At 38.4% G+C, this 12,083-nt stretch overlaps 1 protein-coding gene across 4 annotated transcripts in view; it reads right to left on the bottom strand.

Annotated features, from left to right (window-relative positions):
* Positions 1–12,083, bottom strand: part of LRRC8B (leucine rich repeat containing 8 VRAC subunit B) — a 61,538-nt gene that overhangs the window by 17,274 nt on the left and 32,181 nt on the right. Inside the window, exons 1-3 of one of the 4 annotated variants that reach the window (XM_033114653.1) lie at positions 10,641–10,706; positions 8,376–8,430; positions 7,909–7,981 (exon numbers count right to left, since the gene is read on the bottom strand). The gene's annotated coding sequence lies outside the window, so the exon portion shown is untranslated. Of the gene's footprint in view, positions 1–7,908; positions 7,982–8,375; positions 8,431–10,640; positions 10,707–12,083 lie in introns of those variants that run through there. The other 3 variants (XM_033114651.1, XM_033114654.1, XM_033114652.1) reach the window with 3 other exon arrangements.

Genomic DNA, 12,083 nt, shown 5'->3' with positions numbered 1-12,083 from the left:
ACTATTTCATTGCAGTGCATCTGTAATGTGCCAGAAAAGGAATTTATTGCATAATTCCAGAATGCTATTCAGTCATGATACCTCTTGCCTACAATACAGTTTTTAAAAAACTATTGCAAATACTTTTTTTTTTACTTTAAACACAGTATTTCTATGAAAGCAGAAAGACACAAACCTCCAACTATAGTAATATTTTAAAATAATCATAGTGAGAAACTACTATAACTAAGATGTTAGCAAGCCATAACTTACTACAGGTTCTCCATATTCATTCTAACTGAAAATTACTTGTAAAGAACTTGTACTTTTTTAAGAATAAACTTTTCCTTTAATCACCTAACGCAGATTTCCTTGTGAGAGTTCTTTGTCAATAAGAGAGCAAAAATCTATTATTAATAATAATTTGACATCTGGTTTCCTACTATCAAAGTACTTTCATTTATATTAATTTGTTTCATACTTATAACAAGCCATTGAGATAAATATTATTTTGAATATTTTATAAATAGAGAATAAGGTGGGCCCAAAGAGTTACCACACCCAAGGTGACAAAACCAGCAAGAAACAGTAACAACAAAAACCTAGATCCTTAGACTCAAATCTCAAGCCTTGTCCACACCAAACCACACTGTCTCATTCAATCCAATTGTGTCAGTCTCACTTCTCTCCAAAGCTAAAGAAAAAGCTGAATATTTAACTCTCTTCTCCAACTGCATTGGACTGCATATTTGTGTCCTCCCCAAGTATGTCTGTTGAAGCCTAACCCCCAATGTGATAGTATTAGGAGGGGATGCCTTTGGGAGGTGATTAAGTCATGAGGGTGAGGCCCTCGTGAATGGGGTTAGTGCCCTTATAAAAGGAACTCCAGGGAGCTCCCTGCCCCTTCCACCACGTGAGGACTCAGCAAGAAGATGGCTATCTACCAACTAGGAAGTGAGCTCTCCACAGACATAACGCGCCTTGATCTTGGACTTTGCAGAACTGTGAGAAATAAATGTTTGTTAAGTACCCAGTGTATGGTAGTTTGTCATAGCAGCTCCAACTGATTAAGATATCAATTTACCCCAAAACCTGCATTATAACTGGGTTCTATTATAACCTTTTGAAAAACAAGGATGCAAATGTACAGTTTTCTGCAATGTCTCCAGTTATATATTATATAATCTACTTTCTCAGTTAACGTGTTTTTCCTACTAGACATTTTCCACTGAACTATCTAAGAGTAAATATATAAACATGAGGTCTGACAATTAAGTTTGCAAACTTGTTGCAATGATGTTGCTAATCTTTTTGATATTAGAGGGGTTATTCATTATGAATTTGTACCAACTGGACAAACAGCCAAGTTTACTACTTGGAAGTGCTGAAAAGGCTGCGTGAAAAAGACGAAAACAACCTGAATTTTTCGCCAACAATTCATGGCTTTTGCATCACGACAATGCACCAGCTCACTCGGCACTGTCTGTGAGGGGAGTTTTTAGCCAGAAAACAAATAACTGTATTGGGACACCCTTCCTATTCACCTGATCTGGCCCCCAATGACTTCTTTCTTTACCCAAAGATAAAGGAAATATTGAAAGGAAGACATTTTGATGACATTCAGAACATCAAGGGTAATACGACGACAGCTCTGATGGCCATTCCCGAAAAAGAGTTCCAAAATTGCTTTGAAGGGTGGACTAAGCACTGGCATTGGTGCATAGTTTCCCAAGATGAGTACTTCAAAGATGACCGTTCTGATATTCAGCAATGAGGTATGTAGCACTTTTTCTAGGATGCATTCACGAACTTAATTGTCCGACCTTGTATATAGAATCTGGATTTAATTACGTATGAAAAGATCAAGCATTCCTATACAGTAACTGATGTTAATTTTTCTCATTGACGTGTTTAACTAGAGAGCTAGAGCATAGTTGTCCTTTGTCATTACAAAATTTAATACTGTTTGTGTGTCTAGGAAACATTTTTCTAGAGCATAATTTTGCAAACAATAAGGACTTAACACAAATCAGATCTCTATTTCTAATACACAAATGTACTAAATCATTTCAAAGAGACAATGTTAAGGGTAAGGATTTTTATGGTCCTAATCCCATTCCTTTAGCTTTTAAACCTCATTAAACAACCATAAAAGCTTTTCAAAGCACATGAAGTCATTTGACAATCTCACCCCAAAGTCTCTAAGACTGGAACAACAACACTCAAGTTAGGCATCTTTACTTCCCACTAGTCCTAGCTTACTTTGAAAGCATTTCCAAAATAACCAGTGAAAAAACAAACAAATGATGATCAGATGGTATTTAGAGTCATTATATGCTGAGAACTGGACGGTACTTCAAAGATTCCTGACTCTGACCCCAAGCGGGGACATAGCCAAACAATTCAGAATAGGGTTTCTCTACTTACTCTCACTGAAAATTGATTTAAAAATGGTCTTATATCCATTCAAAATGTTCAGTACTACCTCAGGATGTTTTTTGGGTCTACCTTATGTCTAACTGAAGTTTAAATTCACCTCTTTGAGTCCTCTCTCTGGGAAACAAAGCATCATTATCTCTAATTAATTTGCTCCTTAATTCTAAATAACCTGAACCACTCTTCAGAGACTGATGACAAGTACTTTAAATGATCGCTAGCAAGACACTTGGTATGCCAGTTTAAGTCCTTTACTAATTGTTTCAGATCTTGTCAGTATAGTGACTTTCAAATAACAAACACCCTTTCCAAATTTAGTCATAGTTTTGAGACCCAGAGGGAACTAAGATTTATCTAGTAAAGTGTTTCTCTTCCATTAATGTCCATAAAAATCACTGGAGAGCTTATTAAAACAGAAAGTGATGGGTCCTACCCTCAGAATTTCTGATTCATTAGGTCTGAAGTAGGCCCAAAGAATGTGCATTTCTAACAAATTTCTACTTAATTTCCAGTTCCTAGTGGAACTAGTGAGATGTGGCTAGTGCAGAGACCATTTATAAAAATCCCAAATCTTTGACCACAGTTGTCAATTTTGGCTTCATATTGGAACCACCTGGGGCACTATTAAAGGAAACTTAAAACCAGACCCCACTCCCACAGAGCAATTCAATCGGTCCAGGTAAGGCCAGAATCATTGTTTTTTTTCTAAATTTCCCCAGAAGGAGAAAGCTCACAGGATAGATTGGCAATAAAATATCTAGGAAAAGTGCCTACCTTTTAAGTCTTCTGGAAGTTTCACTAGATGTCTAGGTACTATCCCCTCTATAGACTGCAAAGAATAGCTACCATCTCCTACATGAACCCCTCAGAGACTCAGCTTGGTGAGGCAGAAGAACAGTAAGTCACTGAGCTGTAGAGATTTGCAGGATGGACGTAAAGGGAGGGACAAATGGGGCAGCTGAAAGGCTATTTCAATCATGTGGGCCAGAAATAGTAAGAGACATTTTTAATGCAAAGAAAGCAAAGAATGAAACAGTCACTACAAATGAAAATTCACATCACTTGCCAACATCAGAGAAGTCCATGGAGAGAAGCAGGAGCCAAATGGAATCAGATTTTAATTTTCTGCTATTGGAGTGTCTTCTGCAGTTTTTAGCACACAGCATACAACAAACATGTGTACACTAAAGAATTGAACATACAAAAATGCAGAAGGCAGCAAATGATATGTGCAGATGTTTAGGCAGGGTGTATCCCATGGGGAGGAGGAGGCCATATAGAGGGGAAGGATTTTGGCTATTCTGCATATTCCAAAGCTTAAAAAAATACAGTTTTATTTCTAGCGATTCTGTGAGTGGTTCTTTTGCTTCATTGTGTTGGCTGGCACAAAGATAGCTGGAAGATCCAAAATGTCCTCGTTCATCAGGCAGGGCGTTGGTTCTTACTGCTGGCTGGTAATTCCATCGTGTGAGACTTCACATGGCTGCTTGAGTGTCCTCACACAGTTGGGTTGGGTTCTAAGATGGTGCACTCCAAGCATAGAGGTGAAAGCTGCAAGTCTTTTATGGCAGAGCCCTGGAGGCTACACAGTGTCATGTCTGCCACATTCTATGGGTCAAAAGAGTTACAAGGCCAGCCCAGATCTGAGGACAGAGGAAGCAAGCACCACCTTTCAACGGGACGATGGGCAAAGAATGTGCGGCCATGTCTATTTTCTGTTCACAAACGATTTACAGTCCTCTTACATACAAAACGTCGTCATCTCTCGAAACCCCCTCCCCCAAAGTTTTATCCCACTATGGCATCAAATTCAGGCTTGAAGTCCATGATTTTGTTATCTAAGTCAGGTCCATGATGCTGTGAGACCCTTACGATTCTTAGAGCCCTTCTGTCTAGCTGAGAAGATCTAAGAGGCACTGCCTTAAATCTTTTGAAGTCTTAATACAGGGTCTTACAGCTGTGTCCTGGCGTTTGTTTTTACCTTGAGACCAAATTGTACTGGCAGTAGGTAGTGCTCTGGATCTGATCTTTTGACCTCATGACATTTCATACTTTGAGTGCCTTTTGCTGGGTAGAGAAGCTAGCAACGAGTAACAGTTTTATTCATGGCCCTTGAAAATTCTGGATGAGAAATACTTCCTCTGAAGTTTACTTAAACTCTGAACAGTTTCTTCTTTAACTCATCTCTGTTTTGCGATGCTTTGATCACAGGCGGTTAAAACAAGAAGGCAATTGGCACTGCCCATATTCTGTTGGAATATTCCAATAGTCCACAAATTCATTAGGTTGATTTTCTATCTTGCACTTTACTACTGGGGCAGTCGTGCTGATTATGTCCATGTAGAAAAACAAGGGTACCATTTTATCTCTTCCAATAGCAGTGTCCTTACTGCGCTTCCAGCCACCATTTAATAGCCTTCTTCCTTCCTTTCAGGTCTTCACTGCCACATGGTCTCAAAGCCAATGCCAGACGTTTTGTTATGGCAGCTCCTCACTTCTAGGAACCAATTTTTGTTTTGGCTCTTTATGGCTATGTAACAAACCATCCTCAAACTTAGCAGTTAAAATAACCATTTACCATTTGTCATGATTCTGTGGGATGATAAAGCAGTTATTCTGTTTCACGTGGTGTTGGCTTCGGTGCCAGAGCGGCTGGAAGGTCCAAAATGCCTCAGTCAGAGGGCTGGCACTGGGGCCGGCTGCTGGCCCGGAGCTCAGGTTGGGCTGATGACCTTGGGCCTTGGCATTCCTACGCATGGCTGTTCAGCTATCTCACAGCAAGTGGCTAAATTCTCAGAAGGAACACTCTAAGCACACAAAAGTAGAAGCTACAAATCTCTTTAAAGTCCAGCCTTAGGAATTACTCCACACCATTTCTGCCACATTCGATCGGTCAAAAAAGGTAACAGAGGCAGCCCAGAATCAAAGGGAGGAGAAACAGATCCCATCTCTTGGTGGGAAAACTCACAAATTATTTGCAGCTATCTTGAATCCCTGATAGGAAGTCATGAGTATTTAAGTAGGAGACAGTGACATAGAAATGAATGAATTCTTTGAGAGAACAAATTGAGTGAGTAAAGAACAGATCTTGTCTCCCCCAAATAATATGTCAGGTGAAGAAGAACTATTAGACACATAACAGGAAAGAGAGATGGAGAAGCAGCATTAGTGAAATAAAGGAGAAGCCCAGTATTTCTGGAGCACACAAATCAAAGAGTTTTAAGGAAAGAATCAGAAGACATCATAGTCAAGTAACCCAGAGAAACCAAAGGAGAATAGAGATGTGTGACTACCATTCTGCAGTGTCTTACCCAAAGCAGTAGACTGGTAATGGGTCTCTGAAAAAATCATAAATACAATAAAATTTCTAGGAAAATAACCTTAATCATCTAAAGCCCCGGGAGAAAACTGCTGAATTCGACAATTAAAACAATGGAAATAACCCTAGAAATTCTAGTTAAGCTGAATTGTTCTGAATTTAAGGAACATTGCTTCACTTTTCCTTGTTCCTGGTGGTTATGGAATACATCATGTATTTAATTTAGATGGTAATTGTCTTTTTAGGAAAAGACCTCTCAGTTCTCTGATGCTTTTGGTGAGCTACCAAATTATCTGGAATATATTTATAATGAAAGAAGGTGAAGCCACATTATTAGAATATTAGCAGGGTATAAGCCACCAGTGTCTGCATACTTATTAGAAAGAATGTTTAAACAGAAGTCAACCTCAAACCATTCTCCACCACCTTCGTTATCTATAAGAAATGTTTTCTGACTCCCCTCTCACCATCCCACAGTAAGCAAGCCATCGAGTAGACCCAAACTCAGTTCCGATGCAGTCTCCTTTCAGATGACTAGCTGAAAGCAGAGGTCATCATTCCGTTTACTTCTCCTAATTCTTCCATAGATGACCTACCTTTCACAAGAGCAGACTCATATGAACAATTTACTCCAGGCAGCAACCTCAGAGATCAGAGTACAACTTTTTACAAATAAAGAAACCAAAGTTCAGAGTTGTTCAAGTGGCTTCTCTAGGGTAGTAGAACATGGGCTTATGGCCAAGTTTCCTAATTTGAAAAGAACTAGAAGGTTGGTAGCACTGATTCTGGCCACCTAGCCTAATTAATAATAGACTTTAAAATAAAGTCTCTTATTATTTAAATAAAGTAAAACAGGGTTTTGAAACATCAAGTTGCAAATATGGTCCAGAACATTTCTGTGCTATATTTTTTTAAACTATAATTCAAAATGAGTTTTTTTAGCTCCAGAGCAGACAAACCAGTGTACTCTTTAAATACTTAAAAATATGATTAAGCAACGAGTCTTAACCGTTTCTCTAAAGTTACCATTTATATACACTCAGTTATGGAGGCCAGAACTAGAAAGGCATACCAAGGAGATATGTGGCATTGTTTCTGCCTTCACAGGACTTACAATTGTATTACGGAGAGAACACATGCATAGTTGCGAGCACCACCATCTTGTACTGTCCCCTCAGTGCCAAAATGAGTGAGATGACAGCTAAACCTAAAAAGTACTACATTTGGTTGTATAAACAAAATAACCAAAGAGAATGGGTGAAGCATTACTGAACAACAGCACTTGTCAAAGAGAGGTCAGAACTTCAGTCTGTTCATGCAACACATATTTAGCATGCCTACTTTGTGCCAGGGAGAGTTCGACATGTTAGGGAAATACAAGTGTGTAACAGAGACAAGAACTCTGCTCTCAGCACCATCACTAGCAAGGGGTAGTGAGGGAAGAGAGACAAGAACCAAATACACAAACACAATAAAATGAAAAACACTATGAAGACTATAAAGCTCCTTCAGATTGGGTGGTCAGGCAAGGCCTGTTTAGAGGGACTGCCATTCGCACGTAGCTCTCACTGGAGCCAGCCCTGTGATGATACTGGGAAGATCACTCAGGAAGAAGGAGCCAGAAGCTTAGGATGTGTGAGGGTCAGAAAGGAGGCCACTTGGCTAGAATGTCGGGAGCCTTTAGAAAGTAGACGAGTGACAGAGGGCTTGCAGCCAAGGTAAAGTTTGGATAATAAATAGTCCAGGAAAGATGGAAAAGCCACTGGAGAGTTATAAGTGGAGGAGTGTCTGATGATACTAGCTTTTAAAAATGTATAGTTAAGTCAATGAATCAGCAGGCAAATGTGTACATACTCAAGAAGTCAAAGGATCTACACCTTCACCTATAAAAAGAAGGGTGTTCAGAATACAGTAGGGGACAGACACACTGTCCTCACCACTGCTTCCCCTGCACTCTATGTTCAAAACTAGGTGACACACTTTGAAGATATATGTCGTATTCATAACACTAGAGTGTCATATTATTTAATACAGTGTATAAATTCATCATTGATTATGTCAAAAGCAAAGGCTCTGCCACAGAGCTGATTTAAGATTAATCTTCCACAACTATAAAAGAAGAATGATGTTTGCAGAAAGCAACAGTGCACAGAGCTTGCTTATTTCTGACTTACCTACTTTAGGAGAACATGGTAGCTTTTAGTTATGGAAATAAGGCCAACCAATTCTATGCATTAAAAATATTACCTTAAACAAAGCAGAAAAATATAGACATGGAATCATGCAGTCAAAGTCTCTCATAGCCATTTATTATATTCTTTAGATCTTTAATGTTAAAAATGACAAATATCAAACATACGCACGCACACACACACACACACACACACACACAAACACACACACAAAACCTTTCTATATATAAAACCAACAAAGCACAGTAACATGATATTTTGCCAAGATGTATACAGCTCTAATTTTCATTTAACTGGTTTAAAAACATTAAAAAGGTTTTACTCAAAACGTCTGTAGGAATAGTAATCTCTTTGTACGTATTAAGTATGCAATATTTGTTTGCCCCAAGCTACTAACATAATAGTAATTATCTTTACCATGTGTTCACAATTCAGAATGTTAATCTTACCCTATGAATGTTGGTCAACTGGAAACTCTGCAATTAGTTTCTATTTGAAAAATTCCTAAAGAGAAATCATAAACATATTGTTATAGTTCATGCATCACAGGACTGCAAGATAATTTATCCACTTATGTGGTCCTAAAATTTCCAACATCTATAATAACTTTATGAAACATATAAACGATGACTTTTTAAAAATTTGAGTGTTGTGAAAAGAGACCACCTTCTGACCTCTCACAAAAGGTGTTAACCAATACCCAGGAAAAGAAACAAATCACTGTCATAACTAACACATTTAATCTCATCACCATGGCAATTTATAAGGTACAAAATCTGAACATTAAATTTTTAATGAAAACTGAGAGAATCATTATATCTGAGGCACCATTCATTTTATAAATACAAGGTAGAAAAACCCATTGAAAATATCTATGCTTTATACAAAAAATAGGGAAATATTAGGGGGAAAAAGACTTAATATTTGAGATTGTTTTCTCCTTCCAGGTTTTTTTGTTTTTTGCTGGACAGTTGGTTTCACACAATTGTGCCATTGTAAAATTCAATGGCACAGCATGGAGATCTCCTTTTGCCTCATTTATCATAGGCTTTCTCAATGTTGTTATAGTTTCTGTAAAGGTCATTTTTGACGGAAGAATAATAGTTCATACACCAGTATGTCACAGTTTACAAAACCATTTCCCTATGAAATTTTAGATTTTCCCTTTTTATTACTAATAAAAGAGTACAGATGCTGTAAACATCTGTACTCTGTTCATAAGATTTCCTTTGTACAGACTTCCAAAAGTGAGAGTAATGGTCAAATTATTTCCCAAGAAGGTTATACTAATTTTCTTTCCTATAAACAAGATAAGAGGAGCACCCTCACCAGATGTGGGAATCATCATTAAAAAAAAAAAATAAAAATAAAAAAAATTGCTAATTCCATATATGAAAAATGATGTTATTGTTGCTTTATTTCTTTGAGTTGGCCTGAATGCTTTTCAACATGTTTTATTAACAAGTTTCTTTCCTTTTTTCTATTTAACATTTACCTAAACCAGAGGAATATTTTGTTGAGAAGATATAAATGTGTAACTTAATGAAAGCTCTCTCATAATGACATCTTGTCATCTCAGAGTGCAGCTATTGCTGTCAAGTAAAAAAACAACCAAATGTAGTTGTTTCTTTATCCAGGCTAAAACCAAATCACTCTACTTTTAGAAATCATAGAAAAAGTTAGTGTCTTTCTTCCTTCCCAGCGGCTAACAAAAGTGCAAGTTGGAAGGATGAAATATGAAAATACTAAGTGGCAATTCTTCTTTGAATAGAATAAATAGTCCATATTAGGCAGGATAAAAACTGGACTCAGGTTGTCACAGGAATTCGGACAGACTCAGCTGCTGAGACAGCATCAGTGGGTTCTTCAGTTTGCTATGCCAATGAGTGTTATAAAACTGGCATTACCTCTCCCTTCAAAAACAACTTCTCTCCCCAGCAACAGGACACAAGATATATATTTTCACTTAAAAAGTCAATTCCAAAAAGTCATCTCCAAATCTGGAAGACAAGCAAAACACTGAGAACCGCCTTTCTCAAATAAGAGCTCCTTTCAGAAGGTTCCTAGAGAGAAATTTATAAGGGAATACTATCAAATGAATGTGGATCAACGAACAATAGGAGGCAATCAGCTTTCTGATAGAAAAACTGAAGGCCTCAAGGCTTTTACTTTGAAAACTGAGAAGTCTGCATGCTCTTATTTTCTGCTGGTCAGCAGGGATAATGGAGATTCACAAAACAAACTCCTTTGTAGAAAAGCAAAGAACTAAAATTTTGGGATCTGCGAATGGCTTTCCATTTGGATGAATTTGTCTTTTAGTGATAGTTAAATAAAATCTTAGATTTAGCAACAAGTCCAAAATCTCCTCGTAGTCACTTGATCTCATTTTGCAGGTCAGAAATGGCATAAATCACTCACATATCACACTTATTTACCCTGCTTTGTGCAATTCCAAAAGTTTAAGACTTCAAGTTACGTAAAATTAAAGTATCCTATTTCATCAAGTTGAAAGGTTCAAACTATGAATACCAGGTGAGCATTTCACTTCACCATCCGCCCCACCCAGGAGCCACCTAAACCTCCACAGGCTGAATCCACTGCTCTTCCATCTGTGTTCCTAGAGCACTTTATTAATAGTTTTCTCACACTGTTTTATCCTATATCATAAGCTATTGCCCCAAGTTCCTTAAGGATTAAGGCAGTATCTTATTTACCTCTATCCCCAGGTTCTATCCCAGTGTCTCTTTCCAGGGCTAGACTAGGGGCCTGGATCTCACGGCAGCTTCCATGCAGCAATGCATCAGTGGGGTGTTGAAAACATCTCTGGAAACTTAACTAGATTAAACAAAAACAGTATCTACCAGAACTTTTCTCAGGGATTGTACAGAATGTGGCTGGAAGGAAAGATAAGGAGTCTATTTTTCTTCTGGTCAGTTGAGATCCTGGGAACTGGCAGAGGGGGAACCAAAGGGCCTCTTTAGCTCCCCTCCTCCGTCTCATAGAGTGCTTGGCTTTTCCTCTTAAAAATGGCATGAATGAATATTTAAAGAACAACATTCTGAAGTGACATTAAATCATTAGCCTGCCCAGGGTAACAAGTTATTAGCCCACCTGGAGTACTGCCATGTCTCACTCCTGTCCCTGTCCCCACCGGAAAAAAATAAATAAATAAATTAGGAAATAATTAATGAGTGAACGAATACCAAATCAGGTTTCGCCACCCAGTGAGGAACCAAACATATGGAGGAGGAGGCCTGGCTCTCTGAAAGATCTGTGAACACAATCGGTGCACTCGCACGACGGCTCTGGAAGGGTGGCGCAACAAAATGGTGGCAGCCTCATGCATTTCCATCACCCGATACAGGGACAGAGATTCAGAAGCAGAGGCAAAGCATTCACCCTTCAGGAAGAAAAGCGACCATTCACAGTTACCAACTTCCCAACCAAATATGACATCTCACCAATCTGAACAGAGAACTGCTGTCAATTCAGCATGATTGGCTGCACTGTAATGACGGTGAGTCATTTTGAATCTGCGATAGATCACTGGATAAATGCCACAGCGTCCCTAGTGACCTTAGTATTTTATCAAATCATGATTTCACAATTCTTCTTTTGTACAAGTTAACAGTATAATACAACAGGCATAATGCCATCACCAGTGGAATTCTCAAGTTATCACCCCAACAAGGGTGGTGTGTCTCATGCCCTGTCCACCTCCCCACGAGACCACGGGCTCTAGGAAGGCAAGGACATTTCTTGTCTCCCCAGGGCCTGCCACACAGTAGGTGCTCCATATGTACTGTAATTCTAAAACCCTGGGACCTATGATCAAACTGACAACACTGCATGTCCTTGGATGATTTTGTCTTATAAAATAGTGATCACTGTAAAGAATGCTACATTTGGTATAACATATTCTTAACCCAATGACAAAAATCAAATTGCTATGCATTGCAAATCAGCCTCGTGTTTAGACTGAGCTAATTTCTGACCATTATATACAAAGGTTTAATGCTCACCAAGTATTAAATGACAATTAAACACAAAAGGTGTTTAAAACGAACACTACCCACTGATCCCCAAGCACATAGCTGCCCCACATATCATGCTTCTTCATTCAGCATTTAGGGAGTGCTGATAGCTCTGTCATACTG

Source organism: Rhinolophus ferrumequinum, chromosome 9, assembly GCF_004115265.2.
Source record: "Rhinolophus ferrumequinum isolate MPI-CBG mRhiFer1 chromosome 9, mRhiFer1_v1.p, whole genome shotgun sequence".
NCBI classification, from domain to species: Eukaryota; Metazoa; Chordata; class Mammalia; order Chiroptera; family Rhinolophidae; genus Rhinolophus; species Rhinolophus ferrumequinum.
This window is presented reverse-complemented; position numbering and strand designations above follow the sequence as displayed.